The sequence below is a fragment of the Doryrhamphus excisus genome, chromosome 4, assembly GCF_030265055.1.
Source record: "Doryrhamphus excisus isolate RoL2022-K1 chromosome 4, RoL_Dexc_1.0, whole genome shotgun sequence".
Classification (NCBI taxonomy): domain Eukaryota; kingdom Metazoa; phylum Chordata; class Actinopteri; order Syngnathiformes; family Syngnathidae; genus Doryrhamphus; species Doryrhamphus excisus.
In genome coordinates, this window is record NC_080469.1 from 9,567,535 (window position 1) to 9,594,891 (window position 27,357).

The 27,357-nt window shown below is 40.6% G+C and overlaps 1 protein-coding gene across 2 annotated transcripts in view; it reads left to right on the forward strand.

Annotated features, from left to right (window-relative positions):
- wscd2 (WSC domain containing 2) overlaps positions 1-27,357 on the forward strand; it is an 88,989-nt gene that overhangs the window by 15,167 nt on the left and 46,465 nt on the right. Inside the window, exon 1 of one of the 2 annotated variants that reach the window (XM_058070035.1) lies at positions 8,898-9,232. The exons of the other annotated variant lie outside the window; for it this stretch is intronic. The gene's annotated coding sequence lies outside the window, so the exon portion shown is untranslated. Of the gene's footprint in view, positions 1-8,897; positions 9,233-27,357 lie in introns of those variants that run through there. 2 annotated transcript variants of the gene reach the window in all.

A 27,357-nucleotide genomic window follows, 5' to 3' on the forward strand; every position in this document is an offset into this window, starting at 1 on the left:
TTGGCGAATGTACGTGAATCCCCTGTACACTACTTGGCTTCAACCACGGACTGCTGATTCACTCCCAGCTAGTTTCAACTAGTTTCAACTAGTCTGTGGTCAAAACATATGGGAATTGGAGGTGATTTTTTTCATTTAAAAAATAAATGACATGTGTTGTTGTGATCAGTGTCATCTAGCTGTTTGCTGGTTGTACCTACCAAAGCTTGCGTACATGTGCAGCTTGCATCCGGGCTCTCCCTTTAACCCGGTCAGTTGCAGCTCTGGCGTTTCATTGATGGAATGCTGGAGGCAACACAGTCTTTCCCAGGAGTACTTTACTGATCTCATGTGACAATTAATAGTGGCTTACCACTTCAAAACATGTCATTACCACAAACAACAATAGCATTCTGTTGTGAGTGTTTACAAAGGCTGTGGGCGGTTTGATTTCATGAGCTTTCCTCGAGAAACCTAAAACTGAGCAGAAGTCAGTGACAGAGCGGATTATTGATGTCTGTGAAAGGTAGACAACATTCAAACGGAAATAACTGTTTTTTGGAGTGACCTATATCATATTGTGTGTGTGCCCCTTGTCACATTTCAAAGACACGTGACAACCTCATTTCTCATGAAAACCCACACCACAAAGTTTCCCCTCAGACTTTTTCCCCATCGGGTTTCTCATGAGGTTTTGTTTGCAGCACCAGAGCAAGTCCCCTGGGTGGAACCTCCTTCGGAATACAGACAGGAGATCTATGGGATTGTGCATTCATCTGTCACTGTTAGACTGGCCCCATGAATTGTGCTCTATGGAAATGGCGCTGTAAATATTCCAATGCAAAAGAGATAAAAGGGAGATCAAGAGTACCACTGCACATTAGTGGCTGAGTTAATTGTTGGATCCTTTGCATAAAATACATTTGACAGATCTTGACATGAAACGGGCCCATCGGTGCAAAGATTTAGTTGGTCACACGCTGAAAATGAAATGAAGGAACATTCTCTTCATCGCCTGTCCAGCCCCCCCCACCCACCCACTTCATACCACCGCCAACATGTTCCCCTGAGAGATGAGATTTTGTACAATGTGACCATTATTATCTATTTACTTGTGTCTTTGCATCTGAGTGGGTGTTAAACCAGTGGTGATCACATGGCTAACTAGACAGATACTGCATATGTGAGCACCCACCGTGTCGGCTGACCCAGTGTTTTAGCTCTTGCTTGATTGAACCCCCACTCGCGACCTCTAATAATGTATACATTTGTCTCGGGGAAGGACATGAAAACAAAGAGGATGCTTTGCATTTATTTGCAAATGCAGAGATGCGGGGGCCTTTGGATGTCCTGTCTGTGTGAATAAACCAACAAATCCTTTTGCCCCCCATAAACATATACATTTTAGGATGCTGTTGTTTGGCCGTGGTCCCGTCCTGTCTGCTTTATTCAGCGTGAGTAATATCGCCACTTGCGCACTGGCGATTTTTAAAGTGCCTCTCTAAGTTGGAGACCATCGCTGAGTCACCATACAGAGAAGAGTAATTGTAGGTGACAGCACTACGGGCGACAGCACAGACAACAACCAAACCATGAATTAATGCTGCTGGAATATGCAGAGTCATCTCTGTTGTGTCAGCACAAGATCCCTTAAGGGCAGGCCCACGTTTTAATAGCCTACTCAGTCTGCTGATGATCTATAAGACATCCCCTAACCTCACAGGTGGGGCAACGTTTTTTTTCATTAACTCTTCTTTGTGTTGAATTGATTGAGGAGTCTATATGCTTGTGTCCTCTTGGATATCCTTGCTTGCATATCTTGTGTACACAAGCTGCTGGCATGCAAATCTATGTGTGTAAATGCTCTTCTAAGATCTAGGCAGTACAGTTGCTCTAAGACAGTGATTTAATTGCAGGGACTGTCAGGGATGAAAGTGATGGGCCTGATTGAAGAGACACAGTTTACACACAAGGAGATTTGTGCTTCTACAGAATGGATCATCATCCCGATCTCACTGTAGCAATCCTGCGTGCAGCAGCGACACACAGTTGCTGAACATCTGGAGGTGGCTTTGAGAGGGGGGAAGCAGATGCAGATGTCAGGATTAAAATCTAAACTCACAGCTGGCAAAAAGACCCTAAAAAAAACCCTAATTGTTATAATGTAATTCTTTGTATAAAAATGTCTGTATCCATAAGTCCCTTTTTGTAAACAGACTTGTTTATTATTTTCTTGCAGTGAGAATGTTGGACACCAACTGCTACAAATGACCACCATCTGGCCACACACATACACAGACACGCAGGCATGCACACACACACACTTATTTGTCCCTTACCCGAAAGTGAACCTAACCCCAATTCACACATGTGCACAAAAACACACACACATTCTTAACTATCATACATGGGCTTGATTTATGACCTCAGGAGGAAAGTGACCCCCCTCCTCCCGAATATGACCACACACTTGCCTGTGATTAACACATGCTAATACATGAAAACAAGGTGTATATATCTACACAATCCAATGACTTCCAACACAAACAACAAACAAACAATGCTTGGTTTTAACTAAAGTGGTACAGAACAACACTGTATCATTCTGAAAGGTGCTTACCTTATTTAGCAACATGAGAAGGATAATGCAGTATAAGTCTGTACCACGGCACAGTACAATGGCACAAAATGAAAACTGAGCATTAACATATTTTCAATTGTATTTCACTGTGAACATATAACTACAGTATAAACATATAAACTAAAGAAAAATAGTACACTGAATATAAAATGTATGTACAATGCTCTACAAAACAAAATTGTGTTGTTTTCAATACTTCTAAGCAGTCTAAACAAAAGCTCTGATGCACAGTGTCATTGTGTCGGATGCTATCAGTTCTATTGCCATGTTCCATTTTTCCAGCGATGCAGTCAGCAACTCCCAGCAGACAGCCATTAACTGAGCTGGCAGGAGAGCTATTTCTTATCGCACCATAATTTCCTTTTCAAATAGGTGAACTCTTTTGGGGGTGTTGTGCATGAAAGGGGCCTATATAAACTGCACCAAGTGATCAAACTAGGTAGATTACTCTCATGCTCACACATGCAGAACTTTAGCTCACTTCATACTGTGTTCTTAATATTAGAAAAGTGATCGTAAAAATAAGGATCCTTTTTAAGGGAGCCTAAGTGCAGCTAAAAGAAATTGCCAAGCTTTCTACTCTTGTAAAAATATTCTTTAATGACTTTTTGGCTCTAAATTGGCCCGCTTTCAATTTGTTCATATTAATAGTAAACTTTGGTACACACAATAAGTAAACAGTTCAGTTGCCCAATTGCACCTTATCAAGGCTCAGGATGTCAACCCGGGATTCAATTCCATCTGTGTTCTATTTTAGATATGATATATAAACCTAAACTTCCCTAAGACATTCAGGTTACACTATGTCCACACTTTCAAAACGCACATTTCCCCAACACCAGTGATTAAAAAAATGTCCATCCTCAGAAGTGGAATTTAAAAAAATGTCTGCCCACATTAAGACACATTCACCGGCATGTGCATTTTGATTTTGATGTGCAATACTACTGATTTAATTTCCGATCTGATAATGAATAAAGGCTGGTATTGGCGATACCAATTCAGATACTTTGCACAAATTCACTAGTAAATTTTTAAAAGTAATGTATTTCATATCACAGCATAAAGAGTACGAGACAATTATTGAATTTATTAGTTAAAAAAAATTAAAGTCATAATTTCAATAAAGCAATCATTACATTTTTTTAAATTGATTTTATACATTGAGGTTACGGGGTGATATAGCCAAGCTAATATACCAGGTATAATATACATTATAATATAACCGAAAAAACATGCTGAAATCAGATAAAATATGTGGAAATTGTATTTTAAACACTGAAAAAAATAAATAAATACAATAATTACATCGTTAAAATAAATGATTAATTACTAAGAACTACTGTTAGAATTAAAACTTTATTCACAATTCACACATGGCTCAGTTTAACCATCGGTCATCCTTTCAACAGAAAACCTTTCAGACACGTTATGAAATGTTAACTAAAATAACTGAGGTATTGAAAGTACCAATATTTTGATTTGAGAATCGATTTTAGATAGATAGATACTTTGAACATGTATTGGTATCAGCCGGCCGACCAGAGGGAGCTGATGAGCTCCGGCAGCCATTGGCTATCGAATTACTCTGTTGGGAATAATGCATTCTGGGAATAAGTTGAAATAGTTGCTCTTTTTTATTTTAATTTATTATTACTTTTTGTTATCTCTTATTGGTACTTGTCTTGTATATTTCTTAGCTACTGATTGTTAAGTTGCTGTGTGCTGATTTTAGCCTTCTATCTAAGATGACACCGTGAGTCAGACTGTCATATTGATGACCTCCTGGGATTTCAGATTGATCAGCTCATTGTGTTTTTTTTCATAGCTCATGATTGGTTCCTATCAAAGAGCTGCCCGGTCCTCTCAGACTTGTGCATGCCACGTTGCCTTTTTATGACGTGGACATGTGTGGCTTATAGTGCGATGTGGCTTACATAGATGTATATATTTACAAATCTATTTGTCTCTCTAAATTTAGTGAGTGCTGCTTAAACACAGGTTCATCTTATACACCGGAAATTACGATACATGTACTCCTGAGTTGAAGCAGGTGCAAGAAGTAGGTAATGCTTTCATACGTCTGTGCAGGGCAACCAAATCTGCCAACAGAACTAAATCTGCAGCTGAAATGCTACTGCAACACCACTGGGACAGTCCCTCTCCAGTGCAAGTGAGGTCACTACCGACAGCCCCATTTGTTTACACTCTACCGTTTTGGTGTTGAAATAAAACTGTCATTGTTGCGTTGCATTTGTGTATGACATCGATCAGCGAACCATGATACACTACAAGGCATAGAAGTCACAATAATAAGAGCATACGTAAAATTATAATAAGTGGAAAGCAGAGTACTGTACTAATGTGAATTCAAGATGGTATAATCGGGGGTCCAGAGGTTTGTTGAAATCAACAGGCCGCCAGTACACATGTCCTCGAGGGAAAGAGTAATATAATATATTTGGAATTTCCTCATGTTCTTTCCTAATTGCTCTGACACTGCTCTGCATTCACAACTGAGTGCTATAAGGCAATGGTGCTCTTGAAAAGTATTTTTTGGAAGCGGCGAAGAATGTGCGTCAGGAAATACACTTCTAAAGCGGAGAAGGCAGCACTTGTGTTTGAGATCCCACTGTTGATGATGATTGGTGTGAGGAGGAGTAGTTGTTGGGTATTGCGGAGGCAGGGATCCGACCTTTTCTCCGCTTGGTGACGTCATGTTATGTAAATTGGATGAGTGAATTTACTCCCATCACAAAGTTTGGGTCATACTGGTGATTTTTCTCATTTGTGATATGGATTTATCTAACCATTTTTAAACTACAACCGTGTGAAATAGTAATATCAAAACCGAATATTTTCTTGAAAGAAACTGTGTGTACATGTGTACACATGTGTAACATGTGTAAAATTTGCTACATTTAAGTATGCTGGACATGACACTGAAAAAATTACATTTATCTTAAATTACATGGAGTCTGTGAACACAACACCTCATTGTTCATAATAACACGCTTTAAAGTATGATTCAAAGCGCCTTGTTTCTGGTCGGGATTGCCTCTCTGTGGCGCCTTGCTGGTCTCCTCGAGGGGAGTCAGCCTTGGCTTTGCCCGGTCCCGTGGGGCCAGTGGTTCTCTTTTGGTGGGGGCTTGGCCTGGCTGCGTGGGGCGGGTACTGGGAGGTAGGAGGCAGTCCCTCTCCTTTCATACATTCTCAGTGACAATTATACATTCACATATATGCGTACATTTATGCAATGTACATTCACGCCTTATCGATATTTGGATCAATCTGCCCACCACTGCTGTAGAATCTTTACGTTAAAGATCCAGTATAGTGTATCCATCTGATAAATAAGCACCACAAGCGAAAGTGCGACATCGTGTCTGTGTGCTCCCAAATCCGTACTAAGGCTGTACTCACCAAGTACGGATCCTCAAGTTTTGCACACGTTTTTACAAATAGACGCACTTGGAAGTACCACGGCTTGACACAATACAGACATACTTGGTGGCTGCATGGAGTGGTCGCTGTGTGACTGGCCAATCACAGACTGTGAAGAGTGAATACGTTCCACTTTATGCACCAACAAGTGATTGTGAAGTTGAATCAGATGAAGAAATGTATGCGGAGATAAGCAAAGCAAAAGGGGAAAGCAAAGCAGAATACACCATAGTAATGGGAAAATTTCAACACCAGCAAGGAGAAGAACTTGCCATGGGTGTGTTTGGGGTAGGGGAAAGGAACTGGAGAAGGGACATGCATCAAAAAACACTGATAATCGCCACTACTCTATTCACAAAGAACAAATACAGATACTGGACCTGGGAGAGCCCAAATGGGAAAACAAGAAATCAAGTACTGCAGTGTCGTCAGTAAAGTTGACACTGGCATCACAGGATGGTAAGTAAAAAAAATACCACTGAAGGAAGTTGGAAAAACTAAAGATGATCAAAAAAGAAATAAACCATAATTGAAAATACTTAAACTGAAAAATAGGAAGGAATAGTTCCATTTGGAACTGAGAAAGTGTTTTGCAAGCCTAGATGTAGAATATGCAGATATGAACAGTAAATTTGACTTGATTGTGGCAGCTGTAGAAATAGCTTCTAAGGGGAAAAAAAAAACAGACATCTGAGGAAGACAAAATGAGGAGCTTGATAAGAAGCGTAAAGAACTCAGAAAAATAGAAAACAAATCAATGTAACAAAAGACTAGAAGAATATACTGAACGAGTAAAAATAGTCAGGAAAAAGGAGAAGAGCCGGAAGTAGGAATAGGAGAAGAAAGCACATTGAACCTTCCTGGAAAGTGGAAAAGGACCAACACACATCTTTTTCGAGGGGGCATTTTGTGATGGCGGTGTATTGCTCATATGAACGCATATGGATTTGAAAAGCCAAACTCTTGTGACCCCACCAACTAACCGGAACTTCAGTACTTTATTTATTACTGAAATCCAACCAATGTTGCCAACTTGGCAGTTTTGTTGCTTGATCCGGCAACATTCCAACGCCCCTTTCTGAAAAGCGACTAGCGACAAATCTAGCGGCTTTTTTGTGTTATTGTTAGGGAGTTTCTAGTATGCTGAAAACACATATTGTTCTGCATTGTGATCTCAATGAAAGTAGGGGTGTTCCAATCAACCGGCTACTGATCGGTATCGGCTGAATATCAGTGAAAAAGGACGGTATCGACATCGGTTGATATTTGCTTTAAAACGCCGATCCCTGTGCCGAACAGCTCCACTCTCACTGCAGCATTTAGAACATGTCTGCCGTCTGTGGGACTTCCTGTCTTTGGAAGTCCTGTCTTCCTGCGCAAAAAAAAAATTCTCACTGTTTGAGGCTCGCGATATAATCATACATCAGGCAGCGGCTGTACAGCCCCGGTTGCAACCCGCAAAAGTGTGGGCAAAATTTGGGTATGCATACCGCCTCAGTACAGATTTAGGAGCATGCAGACACTATGTAGCAGGATCATGTGTGACGTGCAACAAGTGTGATGTGTGAGCGTTTGTGCCGTGCTTGAAATGGGCGTTGTGAACACTGATATCACACAATCTTCTCTCGGGGCACAGACCAGGGAGTCAGCTGCATCTACGCTTCAGAAGGCAGCGCATGCGGCTGGAGCAGAGGTGGATAAACCTGCGTTTCATTCAGATTTCTAGTATATTCACTAGAAGTGTGCGCTGCTCACGAACCACACTGAATCATGTTAAACAAATCATAATCTGTTTTCGCTGTTCAGAACTTTGAGAGGCGCTGGCCGGGATACAATCTTAAATAGTAAGAGTATAAACAGTAAGTATGGACTACTTAAAATTAAGAAAACTAAAATCAAGTTTATGTGTAGTTGTAATTTAAGGTGTTTTTACTCACTTTGCAAGGGGGTTTTGCTTTTTTCCTACAGCATTTATACTTCATCAGATATACGCATATTATATGCAAAATAGAAAAATAGATTATGGCATCATTACATGACTTCTAGGACAGCCAATAGCCACTTTTCTTACCTAAAAGTTGGAAACAGTGAATCTGACCAGAACTCGACTCAACAGGAAAGTCATCTTTGAGTTACTACACTGCTGATGGGGATGTCATACTACTTGATGTAAAAAATATCCATCCCTTTAATGTCCAACATCTGCACAGATGTTGGTAACTGAATGTTAGCCCCCAATTTGAAAACAAGACTGCCTCTATGCCAAGTGGTTGTAATCCAGCTATTTGGAACTTCTTGTTTTGGTTGTGTGCAAGATTAGGCAAAAACTATTTAATTCATTTTGACATAGAGTATGTCTGCCATTTCGTCTCTGCTACCTACAGGATTGTTTTATGGACAGCAGTGAACACGTTTTTTAAATGTTTACAAAATGTCTTGCACTGCTCCTTTAGTAAAGTGCCACAATAGCCGCTGACCTGGAAGGCTGCCATTGTTCTGCCTTGGCTGAGGTCTGCTCTATTGGGTTTATTTTGAGTAAATGACTTAATATTTTGTTTTTGAATATCCACAGTACTCATCAATACACTTTTTGGGGGGCAGTGGTGCGCTAAACGTGTGCTGCGTGTCCCAGAAAGCAGGGTCCGGGAGTTAGAGCGCGTCCACTGCGCCCCTCGGTAGTGTTGTGTGTTGTGTTGTGTCTCTTTAAGTGCAGCAGGCAGTGCTGTTGGTCCGCGTTGGAGCGCACTGTGCGGCGCTGCTTCTCCGCAGCGTAGAGAGCCGTCCTTCACCTCGGACGGCCGACTGAGGCCATAAGCTCATCCCGCAGCCCGTGTCACATCCACGCCGCGGTGGAACAGATGCCAGGGCGGGGGAACAAGGAGGGTGGGCTGCCTGGAGCGGACGGGTGAGCCTGCAGGGGCCACATGAGTTAGTGCCGTGCTCACAGGGAGCTGGAAGCGGCGTGTCGCGGCACATCTGCGGCGCTGTAGATTATTGAAGAGCAGTCAGACAGTATTAGAGCTGATAGGACTACACAGGGAAACTAAATACAATGTGAACTGCTTCTTGAGAGAACATGTTGAGTTCCCACAGATGTGTGGAGATAAAACATCCAGAGCGATGAGAGTGCCATGACAAACCTGCTTCTGAAACCCTTTCCTGACTGAGGTAAGAGCTTTCTAATCGAAATGAATGTCAGTGTTAATGACGTATAGTGTGCACTTTTACGTGCGTTCCAAAAGTGCTTCGGAGCACTGCTGGTAAACATCAAACTCAAGCAGCAGACAGCAGCTCACCATATTTCACTCTGGAGTCTTTTTTTATGTGCTGCCACTTGTTAAGGGAAAGCGTGACCAGGTCCATCAGCCAGCATTTTTCTATTTTAGGAGTAACTGCAAGAATAAAATAATACGAACTTATATATAGCGACATTTGCATGATAACTTTTGCTTGCCTCTTGTATTTTCACTAACATATAACAGCTATGCCGAGGAAAAGATGCATGCAAATGCTTGGATGACGCTCCGGAGAGCCAACAATCATTTACTCTCAAGTGTGAAGAGGCTGACTTTCATTTGAGCCTTCCTGCTAATTTTTAACTAACATGCCAATTCAGATGCACACCGCAACCCAGAATAAACCAGTTTCTCTCAATCTTCCAGTTGAGAAGATTAGTGAAATACTGATATTGTTTGCTGTACACTCAGTGAAAACATCAGTGGACATGCACAGCATTATGTCAACCGAATCGGTATTACTAGAGGTATTACTCATATTGTACAGAACAGCTCTTAGTATCATATCGTTTGTACAGCACTGCAAAAACCTCACGTTTAATTAACACATCTCTGACAGTGTCACACAAAACTGAGCCTTATTATCTTTGTAAAGGCAGACTTTCTCATCCAGCTCAATATGAAGCATCCAGGGAATGCTCTACCTTAATTTAATTTGAAATGACCAGCTGGCTACATCTATGCAGATTTTATTTATAGACTATAGATATCTGAGCACCTTTCATTTGTATGCTTTGAAATATTGACACCTCACAGAATTCTGTTAATGATTTTAAAGAGTGAACGTCTGCACATTCAGCAGAATGCATGCACCTTCCCTTCATTGTTTGTGATGGCCTCAGTACACTGTAGATCACAGTATCGAACTATGTGCTCAGCGCTACTTGCGAAATGCTAGAAAAATGGTTACGGTGGTTATAAAAAAAAAAAAGATTTCTTAGGTCACAAAATGAGCTGATGAATGGCAACTAATTGGTCATGCTGCTGGGGATGCCGGTAAATAAGAAGCATAGAGCACGTTAGAGCCCTAGTTATACCAGCGCGGACACAGAGCTCAGTTCATCACTTCAGCATCCAGGCTGAGCAGAATTGATCAATAGCAGGAGTGTCAGTGTTTAACAGAAATTATAGCTCCCCTCCCTGTTGCTCTGTGCTGTAACACCCCGCTAATGGAACTTTGAATCCTGTTATAGTATTATAGAGGTGCACAAACGTGTGGGCACTCATTAGAAAAAATAAAATCACATGATTTGTACTGCTGGCAGGGGCTATGTCGCCCTGCTGGCTCTCTTCTCCCCGAGGCAGAGGTGAACAAGCGTCAGAGAACTATGCCAACTAATGCAATTCATATTTGTGTGCTCAAGAATGAGAGCGTGCTGTTCCCACTGCTGCTGTGAATAATCACGGTCAGAGTCACAGAATTTTGTGCCACCAGGAGCATCTCTCGCCACTATCACCGCAAAAAAAAAAATGGAGCCGCAGCCTCAACAATTACACGGCACATTTGGTGTTAAATTCAAGGGGAGTTTAAGCTTGGCTTCTCCTGCAGAGCAAAAGCCAAAAACACTTCTCGCAGACCTGAAGTCTTGTACAGCGACAAAGTGGATGGCAGCGTAGTGTGAAGGTTTTGAATTCCTCCAAAGCTTATCTTTTCATCCTCTTGGCGACCTCTCTGGGACATACCGTGGATCATATCCAGTGGCTGCTGGCTTTGAAGATGGCCGAAGGAACTGACTTGGTTTCTTATGCTTGACATTACACAGGCACAACAGAGATGTCGTATGTCTGCCGGACAGTGTACTAGCTCCTGGTATATCACCATCAAGAAAGCATGTCAAGATCCTCATTAGAGCTCCTACAGAAATAGCCTGGCATTAAATACTCTGCTGTAACAGGCAGTGACGTGTGGAACCTCTCAGGCTCTTGATAATGTCAGCCGTGCAAGAAGTAGAATCGCACATTAGTCAGCTGAATTAAGTATTTTACTGTAACTTGTTTTCCTTGGGAGAAAATTAGATTTTTGGAAGGAGTATAATCTTTCAAACACAGTTATCGCTGCACAGATCCAAGGAGAGGGTCAACCTTGCTTCATGCACATCTCAGACAGATTTTCAGCTTATGGGAGGATTATTCTCAACACTAGACCTTTTTTCCAGAAGACACATCCAGATAATCACTACATAGACAGGTGGTAGGGAAATACTAAGTGTGTTGTGGTGAGACAATGACTGTACGAGGTATGATTCTTTCATCAAAAAGTAAAATATTCAGCAAATATATCCCTATACCAGGATTCACAATGTCTGTGTCTTGAAGTGATTAAGGCAAAATGGAGTGCACTACGTGGCTGAACCCAGCAGAGGTGCTGTTAACGTGAAGCACAGTGGAATCTCAGTTTCCATCATAAATTTGTTCCAAGAAGTCAGAGAAAACTGGAACATAGGGGAACCGAATCATTTGGTTTTTACCCTTTAGAAATAAAGTCAATTCAATTAATCCGTCCAAATATGTTCATAGAAAACACATTTTGGTGTTTGAGAATAATTATAGTTTTACACCCATAAAATACAGCAAAATACAGCAATTAAAAAATAATATAAAAGTTAAATTATGAATGAAATGGATAAATGAACATCACTTTTACCTTTATAATAACTTTTGATTTTTGTGTGCAAATGTGCAAACATCAGCTATGGCAAGTTTGGCTACATCCACACAGGCCTCCGCTTTGGCACAGCTCCTCCAGCCAGCTTTATGTTAGTCAATACACTGGAATGGTATCAGGAGTTTTAAAAAAAATCAATTCTTAACTCCTAGTTTTTATGGCCTTTTTAGTTCGGGGCTATTTCTAGTTTTTTTTCGCTGCTTATGTACAATAACAGCGTTTTTGTGAGTACATTTCAGTGAAGTCTTTGAAATTAGCAGCATTCTAATTTTTTCCACACTTTTGACATACGTGTACATGGGAATATGTCAGATTCAGAGCAGATGGCTGGGCGTGCGTGTCACCCAATTTCATGAGCTTGATGATGCTTCTCTACTGAAGAGTACATTTATAGTGTATTAAAATGTTTTGTATGTGACAGATAACTAGACAAGCAATTTGTATGCACACATGCGTGCAAATTGTTTTTTGCATCTTGGTGTGAATGCTGATCATGATAAAAACATGCTTGTTATTTTGGTGTACCTTAAGAAGTCAAAGTTTGAAGCAGAACTGGAGGTAGGATGCTGAGGTGCTGAGGTTCTCATTGGGAGTGACCAGGATGGATAGGATCAGGAACCAGCACATCAGAGGGACATTTTATGTTAAAGGCCTTGGAGATAAACTCAGAAAGGCCAGACTGAGATGGTTGGGACATGTCCAGAGGAAGACCAAATAGGAGGTTTATGGATGTAGTGAAGGAGGACAATTGGTATGAGAAATGCAGATGCAGAAGACAGGGTTGGATGGAGGAGATTGGTTTGCTTTGGCGACCCCTGAAGGGAGAAGCCCAAAGAGAGAAAAAAAAAAGAAGACTTTAATAAGTTTGATGTTGGAAGGAAATCTGCCAGTAGAAAAAGATGCTTTGTGTTTTTTTTTTTAATACACTGATAATTCAGAGCAACAATGTGTTGCATAATCTATGTATAATTCACTTTATGAACAGATGGACAAGGTTATGAATAGAAAATTTACAACATAATTCTTAAAACCACATGTTGAGTTTAATCAACAACGGCAACATTCAATTTTTATTTGCCCCATTGAGTGAAACAATGTAATTTTCATTAGTGTGATTTAGGAATATAAATGAAGTGAATCAATTTGTATGCCACTGCTTGGGGTTTATTTTGGATCCACACATAGATAGGCTTCATATTTGCTTAGCAATAATGGCTGAGTGTCTAAATGGCAAACCCACGGGTGAAGCTTTTCAGGCGTAGAATTGCATCCTGCTGAGGGAACAGATGTTGTCTTATTCTGTCAGGTCTGATATGAAGACAGGATAATGTATGTGTGTGTGTTGTCTATGTGGAAAACTGATGCGCCCTCTTGTCCATTTTCTGATGCACGGCCTTTTCAACTGTGTTTCCTTGCTGACATCAGGGAACATATTGCAACACAACTGAAACATACAGTATAATAGTCTATTGTCCATCAGAAGTCAAAATGTCAGTTCACAACTTCATGTTACTCGTTTTATTCCCAGTTCCTGGCTTGGAACTACGTCTGTCCTTTTCAATTAAGGCAATAATTTCAACAATGTGTATTACTGTAGTGTAGAACTGTAATGCGTCACACTGAGAAGTGTTTATTTTTCTTTTTTCGGTTATATTATTTGGCAGCCTGAGATGGAAACATATTATTGAGACCTCTAGTACGAGGCAGTGCTGTTTTACACCACAACAACAATACACATATTGTATGAACACCACTGTGGAATGAAACATTAAAGGGGACCTGTTGTGCTTTTTCCACTTTTCGGACCTATAAATGTTGTTAGAAGGTTTTATTCCTGTCTAAAACGATGCCAAAGTTTCATATAATGAGGTTTGGGCAAAGCTGGACTATCCGCCAAACTGTTGCTGAAGTCTGATGGCTTTCCAACAGTACCTGGTCACGTTGAAGAGTCACAAGCGCAAGCCATAAGTAACAATTCATAAGTGTCCAATTCATAATTCATTACCTGCTCTCTGATGTCTGTAGTAGCTAATAGCCTTTTTCCACCATAGTCAGTGGTTTTTAAACACGGTAGTCCCGATGTTGTGCCAACGAATTCCTTATTTATTCATTATCAACTCCTACACCGATACAAATTTGAAAGTGGGTTTCGGTAGTAGTCCCGTAATCTTTGGGAATGCTTGGCCATGGGTGGAATAAATTATAATAGACCGTTTTGGAAATCCAAGGAAATGCTGGAAAAGGTGCAGATTCTGGAAAACCTAGAAAGCTTTCTGTGCCGGTTATTGTGTGTAACTGCTCTATAGTCCACAATTCAATACAAAGGGACGAAAAATGAGCATAATAGGTCCCCCATGGGCAAACAAGTAATAAGAAAGGGGTGGCTTAAACTCCAAACAGGTATTTCATCACCCACAAGTGACCACCCCACAAGAGTTGAACTTGTGTTTATGTGAGAACAAGGAGACAAGGAGGGGTGTGAAAGTAATTGAGTAAATGGAAAAAGGTGCCAAAGAGAAGTGGTCAACCAGTGCATGTAAAGTGACACAGACGCTGTGTTCAGAGGATGACCTTGAGACGATGCCAGTTGCTCAGATTAGCACATCACACTGTAATTGCTCACCTCCCTTGTCCTTTCTTCAATGGGATCCTTGCTTCACAAAAATGTCTTTGTTGGTGTGAAACAGCTGGCCTCTCTTCTCTGTACCTGCTGCTCTGTCCTGACAATAGCACGCTCTTTTAGAGTCTTTAAGGTCAAAACTGCAGTATTTTATCTTTTAATTTAATGTTTATTTTTTTTTAGAAATGCAGGAAAATCTGAAAACGCTGGCTTGTTGTTTTTGTGTAGACAGCTAAAACGAAAACAAAGATGTCACCATCCCACCACCACGCTGTAACTGTCATGTTACCAGAAATGCGCTTTGACGACAAGCCGTATCTGTATCCATATACTGTATCTGAATAGTCCCACTGACATAACTCACTTCAGTCAACATTCTCCTGATATTTTGTTACATACGCCAAAATTTAATTCCACTTCAAGGATGAGCCTTGCTGAAGATGACGGATTTGTGCGCATGCAGTCTTTGTTCTGCTACAGTTTGTTGTGTCATTTGGTTCCGTCCGTGTGTCACCACTCGAAGATGTGCCTTGTGTATTACGGCGATTTCACTTAGTGATTCGTTCAGTGTGGACGCAAATGTATTTCAACCTGCCAAAAAAACCAACAACTCATAAGTGTCTCTGTATGGACAGGGCCTTAGTAAATATGTGGTAAAATAATTCAATTGTTGCGGGTTCAGCTAGAAATTACAGTTGCATACTGTTGCCAAAACGAAAAATGGAGGGCAATAATGCTGGTTAATACATCACATTTAATAGCAGTATCTACATATCTGCCTTGAGGCTGGAAGCAGCATATGGCTGAAATTTGAGCAGTCTGATTGCTTAATCCTGTGAGGCGATATTGTAACATCATTGCCACATCATTGATACTAATGCATAAAAGTTCAATATGTTGAAGCTGCTAAGTAGTTGGGCTGAGAAAAGTAATTAACTGTTTTGGAACGAGGCGCACATTTAGTTCTTTGGGTTTGAAAGCACTGAGTAATGGTGCTGCAATAAGTGAGATGAAAATGAATAAATGATGAATAAAACAAGAATAATATTTTTTTGATGCATTCGCAGTGATGTAAATGCTAATGTCCGAGAATTCACTGAACCAGATTATGGTCCCAAATGTGATAGTCAAAACTAATTTCAATTTCAATGTTATTTATTTATTTATTTTCCACTCGTCTAACTTGGAGCTCAGTAAATTTGAACTTTTTTCAATTCTATCTATATAGAAATTGTTTTCAGTGTCTGTCAGTCCAAAAATGTTGATATGAGAGTATCCATAATAGGTAAGAGCCAAGAGGTACTTCCTAAGCTTTGAGACCACCACTTGCTCCAGGCAGCAGCAGCTGATCTATGAAAACACATCCATCCGTATTTAGACAGCACTAGAGGAAAAAGACATGTATTTGCTGTAAAGGGTATGGCAGGAGATGTTGACAAGGCCTGTCTTAACAATACAGCAGTACAGCAAAAGGAGCCCCAGTGTGACAAAGAATCAGACAGCACGAAGCAACCCCTTTTACCCCACAGACCACCACCCCCCCGCACCTCTGCATCTGTCAGCGCCAACTTCAGATCCCCCTTCAGTCTTCAGCGCCCTAATTGGGCTGTCACACTAGCTGGAGAAATTTGTCAGGTTGCTGTGAAATGGACAACTTGGCTAAATCAAGATGTGTATCTGTGCTTGCAATACCCCCCCCCCCACACACACACACACATAAAGCATTATCAGTGATGACATGGTCATCACACATTTTGGCACTTTATCAACCAAGAAACTACATTTGCTAACCCAAGTCGATGTTTAAAATAGAGACCACACACGGCTCACTAAATGAGCTTGATGAAACGCATTATTTTTCCCATTTTTCCCACTGTCATAATCATAGTAATCATAATAATTTTAGCGGACCCTTGAAAGAGGAGCACAGTTTGTTCAAAGTGGCTGTTTGACCTTTTGATTTTCAAAAGAAACGTACACAATGGCCATGGCCAAATACAGTCATTTTCATCATCCGATTGAATGGACATCAAATTTGGAGGTCTCGAGTTTCAAGATGGCACCGCCCGAGTCCAAGCTAGTTACAGCATCTTTGTATTTTCCGATGTGTTTTTAGCATTTTATAGTAATTTATTCATACATCACAGGGAACATGAGATGGAATCGCTAACCCGGCTGCAGAAAGACTACTGTGAGTGCAGCAGTATATTTAACTTTCCCATTTTCATTCAACGGCTATTTTTCAAAAAGATTGTTTCCATTTTAATAATACTTTGCATGCATATTTGGCTTTGACTTTTGTCAAAACTCACTATAAAAAATATTGTGATCAGTATATCAGAGTTTTGGTTAATATCGACCAGCCCTAGTTATGTTAATGATTGTAGGAACATTAACGTTACATCAAGATACTCAGGGCTCTACATTAAAAACAAAAAATACTTGCCCATGGGGAATCTTTCAGGTGAGAACTACTTGCCCGAACTTGCCCCATGTAAAATGAAACGACTGGCATAATTATATCATCTAATTTTTGTGGCATCACATGAGAATCTCAAATAAAGATTAAATTGTTATCATTTCTTGTGGTTGTTTTCCTACATAGATCATGACGTTGCATGGAAATCTGGATTGTCAAGAGACTTCTAGGCACTTTGCCTTGATAAATAAAAGTACATTCATGATTGAATAAACATTGTGCTTAATAAATAATAAATGACAACACAAGTTATTGGGTGATTCAATGTGATTCACTCACCTGTGCCATCATTTGATTTGCTGCCGCTAATAAAATGCATCTTTAGGAGGCACTGTTTCATCAGTTTTTTGGTGTTTTCCTTCAGAAGTTGTTGAAGAATTAAACGATGTTGGCAGGGACGCCATGATAGATGTTTTCGTAGTCAAACGATCGCTGATTGGTTGATCGCGAACAAGAACGGGTGTGGGTAAAACATGGACTGTGGATTACGGACCGCGGCCTAAATAAATGATTCTGATTGGTCCATTTCAAGATTTGTAAGGATTGGTTTGCAAATTACCACCGTAATTACGCAGTCTGTGTTTTACCAAAACCCAACTAGAACCGCTTTTAAAAAAACTCTTTGCAGTATGGCATGCCAAAGTGCACTTGCCCGATGGGAATATCACTGATTGGATTTACTTGCCCGAATTTTATTTAATCTTGCCCCGGGCCATCGGTACATCGTTATTGTCGAGCCCTGATACAGTGGTATCTTGGTTTCACGAAAACCGAGGTGGTTTTCCCAATAGCAACTAATGTAAATACAATTAATCTGTTCCGGGGAGCGCATATGTTGCACGAGGGATACAGGGGTTATGACCCCTGTAAAAATCATATCCAACCAATAAAATATATAGAGTTTCAGTCGGAGCGGTAACCACAGTGATTACAGACGCTCCTTCATGTGACATTCCGTACCAGCCACCCTGGGGATATAATATATAATAGGGAGCAGTGGCTTAGTCAGTCAGGCTGTTGGTTTGAGGAATAGAGGGTGGCAGGTTCAAGACCTATATACCTTCGGAGTCATTGGCTGAAGGTGGTGAACTCACTACATGAGCACTGCTGAGATGTCCTGAAGCAAAGCATCAATCCCCAACTTCACAATAAGTAATATGTATATTTTGTAATAAAGGATCAGAAAAGTACAATTGAAAAAAAAAAAAACTGAAAAAGCACTAAAGTGAGAAAAAATCTTGCATACTCAATTGTAATCATCCAGGGTGGAAACTTTGTAAGTATTGTTATAAGTACAAAGAGTTAAAGGACACGTCCTATTTCCCACTGGGCTTGCATGTGTTTAAAGAGTAAATATGTCATGATGGTTCTAGGCCCAGTAATTGTGCCCACTGGGATTTCATATACAAGATGTTCCACGGTAATCAAGGTTTTTTTATTTGTATGGACTTAAAATAACTGCTTATTACTTTTAGTCCTATCCTTACATGTTGCACTGATCGTTTCCCACACTAGCAGCATCAAGCAGGATGAGCGCCCAAAGTCTATCCCCTTATCAGCTACTTTTGTGGATCTGCTTGTAAGCACAGCGCACGCATGAGCTCCTCCGCCGCCTTAACATTCTCCATCTGTCAGTTAAACTGCTCGAGCTGGTGCTGATGTTTGGAACATGCAGTAAATGAAGCACACCTGGTCAGCCAAGAGCACATTGCCACATTGTCAACTCTCATCGCCTCCGCTGTCTGGGTGAGCGAGCAGATGTCTTCCCCAGGCTGCTGGCGGCGATGGCTGAGCTCAAGCTCGGCGCTCATCACTTTGCTGACCCCCAAGTCAACCCTCTCCTCAGTCAGCCGCCAGAGCTGCACGGCTACACTGAGGCCACGACGCAGACTGCTATTTGCCTTGTCTGATGTGACTTTACAGACCTCAATGTAACGCTTCAGTAGGTGGGAGTTGAGGTTCTCTTGCTGATCCATCAACAATATCATGGAATTGTCCAGTGCTATTTTTCGGCTTTTTCTTTTGTCCAGTGAGTATTTGATAGGTTGGCATCATACTTTGAAGCCATTTCAAGGTTCATTTTGCTTTCTATTATCTTCCTGTTTGTTGACTAGTATTTTGTTGGTCAGACATGATTTTATCTGCCCCCTTTGGCCAACACATTAGATAGAAACCAATAACAGATAACAAGCACACTCAAACCTCTGCTAAAGCATAAACATTTTCCACTCGCAAAATCATCAATAATTTAAAGGGGAACTATTATGCTTTTTCCACTTTTCTGACTTATCAATTTTGTTACAATGTTGTATTTGTGTTAAACTGTGCCAAAGTTTCAGATAATGAGATTTGTTCATTTGGAAGCGAACCCTAAAAGGTCTCAGGAACTTACCATATATGGGTACACCCATATAAGGAAGTCCTTCTCACTGTGACATATGGGTGTGCCCAGGTACAAGCTGAGTGGGACCAATCACATGGGAGTGGGCGTGCTCAGAGGCGCCATGGAAATATAGCTGGAAGATTCTGGAAGATCTAGAAAGCTTTCTGTCCAGATTATTGTGCGTAGCTGCTCTATAGGAGTCCACAACTTAATATAAAGGGCCAATCCATTGTTGGTTTGAATATATTTAAAGAAAATCAGCCAATGTGACGTAAACCAAATAGTTAATAGTAATAGTGACAAGCTAAGTACAATAATGTGCATTATCCAGTGTGGCCTTAATCCTCCATTGTAATGTTCTAATGAGGGTAAGGTTTAATTGTATTCTTAGCCTATGCAGCAGACAAATACAAAACAACCTGTGGGCATGGCACTATGAAATGTGCTGTATTTACCCCCAAAATTATGTTTTATAATTTCCTAATTTGTGTTTTTTGTGTTTTTAAGTCTGTTTTTTCATTTTGTGCGTTTTTGTGTCAGTGAAATCCTTGCATTTATTAGGGGCAATACATCATTGGATAATTTTGTCCAGTATTTCAGAAACTGATGTAGCTTTTCTAACTTTTCATTGCTACAAAATCCTCAACAATCGATCATATTTGTGCTTGTGGTTAAAGCAGATATAGTTGCAGATGCAATTACAATCACTTTATTAATGTAAATTTTTTTTATGACATCCTGTTGTACAAATGTGCATTCTGGATCCACATGACCTTATAGCCTCTGACCAGTGTTAATACTGAATGTAGTATAGATATTGATCAATAATGTTGGGGCATCTGAAGTGATGTAATATTTAATTTGTAGTGCAGGTTCATGCTTGCTGTGTGGCTGTTTTCTGTAGTCTTCATTTGGATATTTTTTTCAAGCATCCTCCAGCTCTTGGTTGTGTAGCAACAGAGGCTTGTAAAAAGGGGCACCTTCATGTTTGAGAGTTGGAGGCTTGGCAGTAGCAAGCAACTTTCTATTTTCAGACCTTTTATGTTCTTCTACTTTATAAATATATATATATATATAAATAATATTTGAAAAATTCAACACTTCACTTTTTTTAAACTAAATTTCACACTGAGACAAATCAACGTAGGACAGGTTCCTGAAATGTGTTCTTTCGAAGAGTCAAGTTTTCACTCTTTTGTCACAGTCGATTTCGTCAATACTATCAAGCTTTTACTGATTCTCTATCTCACAAATACTTACTCACATGTCGTTGTTTTTTTTTTTGTTTGCTTTTGAGATGTTGTTCCATGTTGCATCAGAGCAACGGTGAGCCGCCACTGTGTGTGCTCGTCATATTTTATTCATCATAGCAGAGGCTGCGGCACCAAGGCTCACTCCTTCCTGCCAGCTCAAAGTAGGCAGCTGTCAGAGAGCCCAAATCCCCAGATGCTTTGCCCATTTTACCTCTACATCATACAAAGGCACATTTCATTGCATGCAACAACCAAGCGTGCACACGTAGCTTTCCATCATTGCAGAAGTGACCCTTTCCCCATTTCCTTTTGCTGTTGTGCTGCCTGATGTAACTTTTTACAAGCTGACGTCAGAAACTACACAGCACTGTCTTAAATAACAAGTTATTCATGTAAAAGCATACTTGCCGCAATTTGAATGGGATAATAAGCAAGAAATGTATGAATTAATTAAAAGTAATCATGTTAAGTGCAGCTTTAACGAGTTAATATGAGCTAGCTAACAATGCCAGTCATTGGGACACACCTATTTTAATACTGAAACCCTTATAAAAACACTACCGAAACGTCTTTCCAAGGCGCTTTGATACACATACTTATGCTAGTTCCTTCAATAACAACAGCAGAGACAACACTTACGATGTCCACTCTCAATGGGATGGCCGTGTCTTCCAGCACAAGACGTGTGCTCTAGTCCTCAGGTAAAAAATGCTGATGGCAAACAAGCATCTTGTTGAGCAGGGGTCTCAAACTCAATTTACTTGGGGGCCACTGGAGCTAGGGTCTGGGTGAGACTGGGCCGCATCAGGACCCCCCCCCCCCCCCCCCCCCAAAAAAAAAACGCATTTATTAAAAACAGAAGAATATACAAACTTTTTCAGTGCTTTGGTTCCGATTTTCTACAATAAAAGCTCTGATAAAATATTCCACTGTTCTCAAATATCTTAATTTTTATTTTTCTGCACAAAATAAGATGAAAAATAAATTAACAAATCAAGAATAAAGAAAATCAATCAATCAGTAATAAATAAATATTATAATAATAATAAAACGGCAAATAATAAAAACTTAAGAAACCACATATAGTTGGTGGGTAGACAAATTATTTTGTCTGTAGACATGACAAAACACGACTATAGTCACATTTATACTTTTTTTTATTTACAACATAATGCGCAACTGCAGGGTCTTGAGACGCATACTAACTCGCAAACTAGAGAGCTAGCGACCTAAACGGTAGAGTTATTTCCTTTAGACTTAAAAAGCCAAAAACTTACCACTTCCACACGGATAACAGTTATTTAACCTTTAACATGAACATTAATCAAACGTAATATTTTTTTCTGGGTACATGATACCATACAGCATCCATATCAAACTTACGCTTGCCGCACTAACATTAAACTTTCATATCAAGGCGGGGGCCTCAAACTAGTGTCGCGGGCCGCGTGTTTGAGACCCCTGTTGTTGAGTCTTGTAGTGAAATGGAGAGCTAGGTATCTACTCCTGTCTGTGGATTACGCTGAGACAAGCGGTCAACGAGGCGTCGTGTTAGTCCGCCAGATGAATATAGTTTTTCATGTTAGCTGCGACAATAACAATATTGCTGTATCTCGGTTCATATACAAGTCAGTTATGTAAATGGAACACTGTTGGAGCTTTCGCGTCAAAAATAGGTATTTCCCATGACATCTGTTGTTAGCTAGCTCGTTCCCTCGTAGTAGAATGCTGAGAAGACGGAAAGAAATATGTGAAAGGATTGTGAATGATGGGCAAAATTCCCCCAAAAAGTGCAGTTCCCCTTTAAGTGCAGCTTAACAGAGGTCTGTACCACTGATTTATTGATGGTGCTGCAGTGAATGAATAACAGCAACATCTGAACAACAAGCACATCAACTGTTGACTAAAAATAGGATAAACATGCAGCGGGGGCTTCTAATGATGATCATTTTTAATTGGAAAAGATATGTTGACAACAGGCCTCTGGTGCTGCTCGACATTCACAAGCAGATTTGCGTGATGCTGATGAGGCCGCATGCTTCAGTTCACATTTTCCGCGGCATGTGAACAGCGCACCGTGCGCACACACCGACACACTGCATGTTCCTCAAACAAATGCATCCAGACCGCTGAACTCGGCTCAGTGCCCTGCACCATCGTGCACAGTTAGCATCCCAAACAACACACTAGCTTGTACACGGCACTGAGTGACAGATGAGCTGGCAGCCCTCATGCCAGGCTTTCATCCTGCTTATTAAAATGAAATAATGTTAGCGTCTGTGATAGTCACATAGTTATTTAATGTTGTACTGCTCGTCTTCCCTTTTTCAAGAAATCCTTTTGCGTGTTGTTTAAAATCAAAGCTCGTGTTAAGGTTTTGTGTTACCAACATTTTCTAGGAGTAAGTGATGTCATTTGAAAACAAATCATACTCTATGTTGATTCCGAAATGTAGCCTCTTTTATTGAAATAGGCTAATATTTGTTAGAGTGTGTTTCCCTGGAATCTGCAAACATTACCAAAGCAGAGAACAAGATGCACCTCAGGCTAATGTGTTTATACAAGTGTTAAAAGGCTTTAAATTTTGAATATTCTGTTTTCAGGCTTCCCCTCTCTGACTCTCTCACACTCGCTGCCTTTTGGAGAATCGCAGGCAGAGAACATGAACAGAGAGCATAAGAGACGAGTGTAACATGCAACAGGTCCTCCACAAAATGGTTATTTACTATAAAATAAAGACTACTCAACTGTTTAATTAAAGTCAACTGTTTAGTGTGCTTCATGCTGAGACAACAGCCTGCTGTTTAATGATCGTGTATTGTCTGAAGTAATCCCAGCATGTGGTATTTAGGATTAGGATCCTCTTTTCAACCCCCAATATCATCTTTATTAACGACTTGGATCATCTTCTTAATTGGCGCGGTCTTATCTGATTCTAAAGTAATGCACTCTGGTCAAAACCTTTAAGAATATGTTCTCGAGTTCGCCTTTTATCAGGTTGGAAATTGATTCAGCTGTTTAAGAGGAGGTTTTGCTCTCACAGTGGTTACTAAAAAGAGAGTAAAATGACTCTTGCAGGCGGCGAGTGAGGTTTTGTCAATACCTATCACTTCTAATGCAAGAAGCCCTATCTCGACACCTTTTCATTTCAGCACGGCTGTCTACAGTGCTTCTGCAGCACTCCCCCCTCCCTCCCCCCCACCCGCTCACCTAACTGTAATGGTGGATGCGTTTAAGACAAATATGCAATCCTCCTTTCATTCCTCTCCCACTCTGGACAGCCAGAGTAAAGGGCTGGCTGTACAGTGCTTTTCCTTGAGGACTCTCAACACGAGTGGCTGCTCCATCACATAGGAGCTGGAGTGCGTGTCCTACAGTAGAGGGCCTGTCTTGTGTCTCCTTGCTCTGCAGAGCATTAGGCTGTTTTTTTTTTTTCTCACACAGTCCAAACTGAGAAGAGGTCACGTGATGCAACCCCCTCTGAGAATCGGATCCCCTTGCATCACAGAGGTTGCTCAATCCTAACAAGTTACTTCTCTGTAAACATTCTTTCTGTTACCGTGTTGACATTTACTCCGCTCGCAGTTGCAGCATTTAATGGAATGTGCGCACATTTGTAAGCGTCATCCTTGGTAGTGGTGAGAGGGGTATACACAACATGTTGACATTTGTAAAGGAAAAATGAGTTTTCTCAATTTCAGTACGCCGTACAGAATAAAAATTGTTTCTCCCAGCCAAAAAAAACCAAAAAAAAATAGCTGCCAAAAAGGCTCCCAAAGTCTGTACATCTTCCAAGATGTGGCTGGATGCTTAAAAAGGGTTCTTGTGCAAATGATGATGTAGGCCGGTCTACAAGGGTCGGCTTTGTGAGACAGTAAAGTTACAGTAGTTATTTGTCAGTGAACGGGAAAAGAACCCGAGCCCGCGCTGCGTTCAAAGAAGAGCAGAAAAGTCGATAAGTAATTGCCTTATTTGCCTGGAAATATTTGAACATCTCTTCCCAAGCCCTCCTGCTGTTATTTTTACATCTTTGTTTCAGTCAGGAAAATAAGGTCACCTTTTATAGCGCACTGGAGTACAGCAAAAAGTATTCCAGTATTCACACAGAGAACTGAGCCAAACAGTCAAGTCATTGCATATCCTTAGTCTAAATCTGTTGGTAGATTTGGACTTTATATCACCCAGAGAGTTTAACTTCAGAATGCATAGTTCAAACTTGCCTGAATAAAGTTCAATGCAGCCGCATTTACTTTTTCTAACTCTTTCCTTGTCCGCCTGACCAAACAAACATTTGCTGAAGCCTTCTGCAATCCCCTCTTAAGTCCACTCGAGCAGAGAGGCCTGAGATTTGCAGCATAACTGAGCTCGGAGAATTTGCTTTTAATTAAAGCTGAGATCATCTGTGCTTACTGCAGGTGGGAGAGGAGAAGGGGGCAAAAGGTCTCTTTGGATAAAAGTGCTAATATTCAGTTGGGCCATGAATGAGGAGCTTTGTTCAGGGTGAATAGTAGAAGACATCATTTGATCTCCCACTGATAGAGCCTCTTCGCTGCAGAATAATTGCTTCTTTTATAAAGCCGTTTAAGAGGCTCAATTCAAGTGATTGTTTGTCAAATGGGCATCTATGTGGATGGAGCGGGAGGTGGGCGTGTCAGCCACTAAGGGTGCGTGATTCCTCATGAGATCTGTACTATTTTATCTTTCCCTTTGTGCTTTGTGTGCCATTTGGAGCCTTGAGAATATTTTCAGCTTTTTTTTTTTTTTTTTTTCAAACTGATGCGTTCTATTTTTTGCCTTTTCTCTATTGCCTAATTGAACTTTGATGCTTTGTGACTACAGCCACAATGAAGACGCTGCTATTTTCCTTTCGGGTGTGTCAGTTACTAATGATAATGGGGAAGAATCCTGTCAATCACTCCATTACAAAGCTGTGACTTAATGCTTCTGTGCTGCGGTCAAAGAGGAGGATTACATTATTTTTAGAGCCTTTAACTTACCTCTTTCAGTGTAAAAGGTCACCATCGAGCTTAATGGACCATTGAGTATTATCAGGATTACAAAGAACTCTTTCGCTGCCATCCTGGGCTTAAATTTTAAGCCTCATAGGCCAAGTTTAATTTGTCTGTCTGTGATTGGTTTGTCCGGCTTCTACAATGCCAAGTGGACTTGCATTTGGATTTGCCCTCAGGCTTTGGACAGCTGCAACTGGTGTTTAAGACTGGAATTAGAGCTGGACCCCAACGGAGTGTATAACATTTATGCAGAGCTTTTGTGGGTCCAAAACTTGTAAAATAAAACAATATTCTGATGAGAACCGTTCATCTGTTGTGTACTATAAAGCTGGCGGAGAACAATGAGTCATCACAGCCAAGTGGCCAAAATCAACTGAAAAATGCAAACATTGTTCCATTGTACAAATGAATGAAATTAAATAACCTGCTCAGGGTCATGAAGCCTGGCTACAACGTGGACGGATCACTAGTTAGGCAGAGAGAACACCTGTGGAGAATTTCCGGTCTCCAATTAATATACCATACATATTTTTGAATCGGAGTAACCACAGAGAAACCATTCAAGCATAATAAAACATGCAAACGCCACACAGAAAACACTGACCCGACTTTCGAATCCTGTACCTTTTTGCAGTAAAATTGAAATGCCAGCCACATGAAGCTCTCATCGACTGTTCACTGCACGGATCCTGTGTTAGATATCTAATTAATAAAGATGGACAATAATAGAGAAAAGGCTGCACGCTGTTTGAGTGGTTAACTTGCAGGCCACACAACTAGGAAAACTGGCATCTCGTTATGGAGTTTGCATGTTCACCCCATGTGCGTGCACGTACTGGGTACTCCGGTTTCCTCCCACATTCCAAAAACATGCTAGGTTAATTGGCGACTCCAAATTGTCCATATGTATGAATGTGAGTGTGAATGGTTGTTGTCTATATGTGCCCTGTGATTGGCTGGCGACCAGTCCAGGGTGTTTGACAGATGGGATAGGCTCCAGCATACGTAATCCATATATAATCCATAGTGAGGATAAGCGGTATAGAAAATGAATGAATAATAGAGAAAAATACACACATACAGTATTTTCTGACCAAGGGTCAAACCAACTGATGGGCTGATGTTAATCTCACTATAAAGATCTATTTTCATTACTCTGGAAGCCTTCATCTAATTAAAAAATTGCAGGGAGACATCTGGGACACGTAGAAAGAGACATTTTCTTCAAAAGCTGTTTTCCTCCATAGCTTTAGAAGACCCAATCATATCATATGAAGTGACCCACTAAATATGCAGCATCTACTAAAAACACTAACACTAAAAAACAATACAAGTTTCAGTTTGCTTGTTTAACTTGTTGTTATAGGCTCATTGTGAGCACACCTCTTTTAAGTGGCCTCTGTAGGTTTGGCTCCACAGCTGCTTGGAGGAGTTAATAGAATGTTTTTTTAGCAGTTTTGATGTGATATGATGATGCAGAAAATGTGTCAGAAACTCTTGGGACTCTATAGATCTACATTTTGTGATGTAGACATTCCGCTCCACTTTTGAGTCCTTGTGGAAAATATGTAAATATGTGCTATTT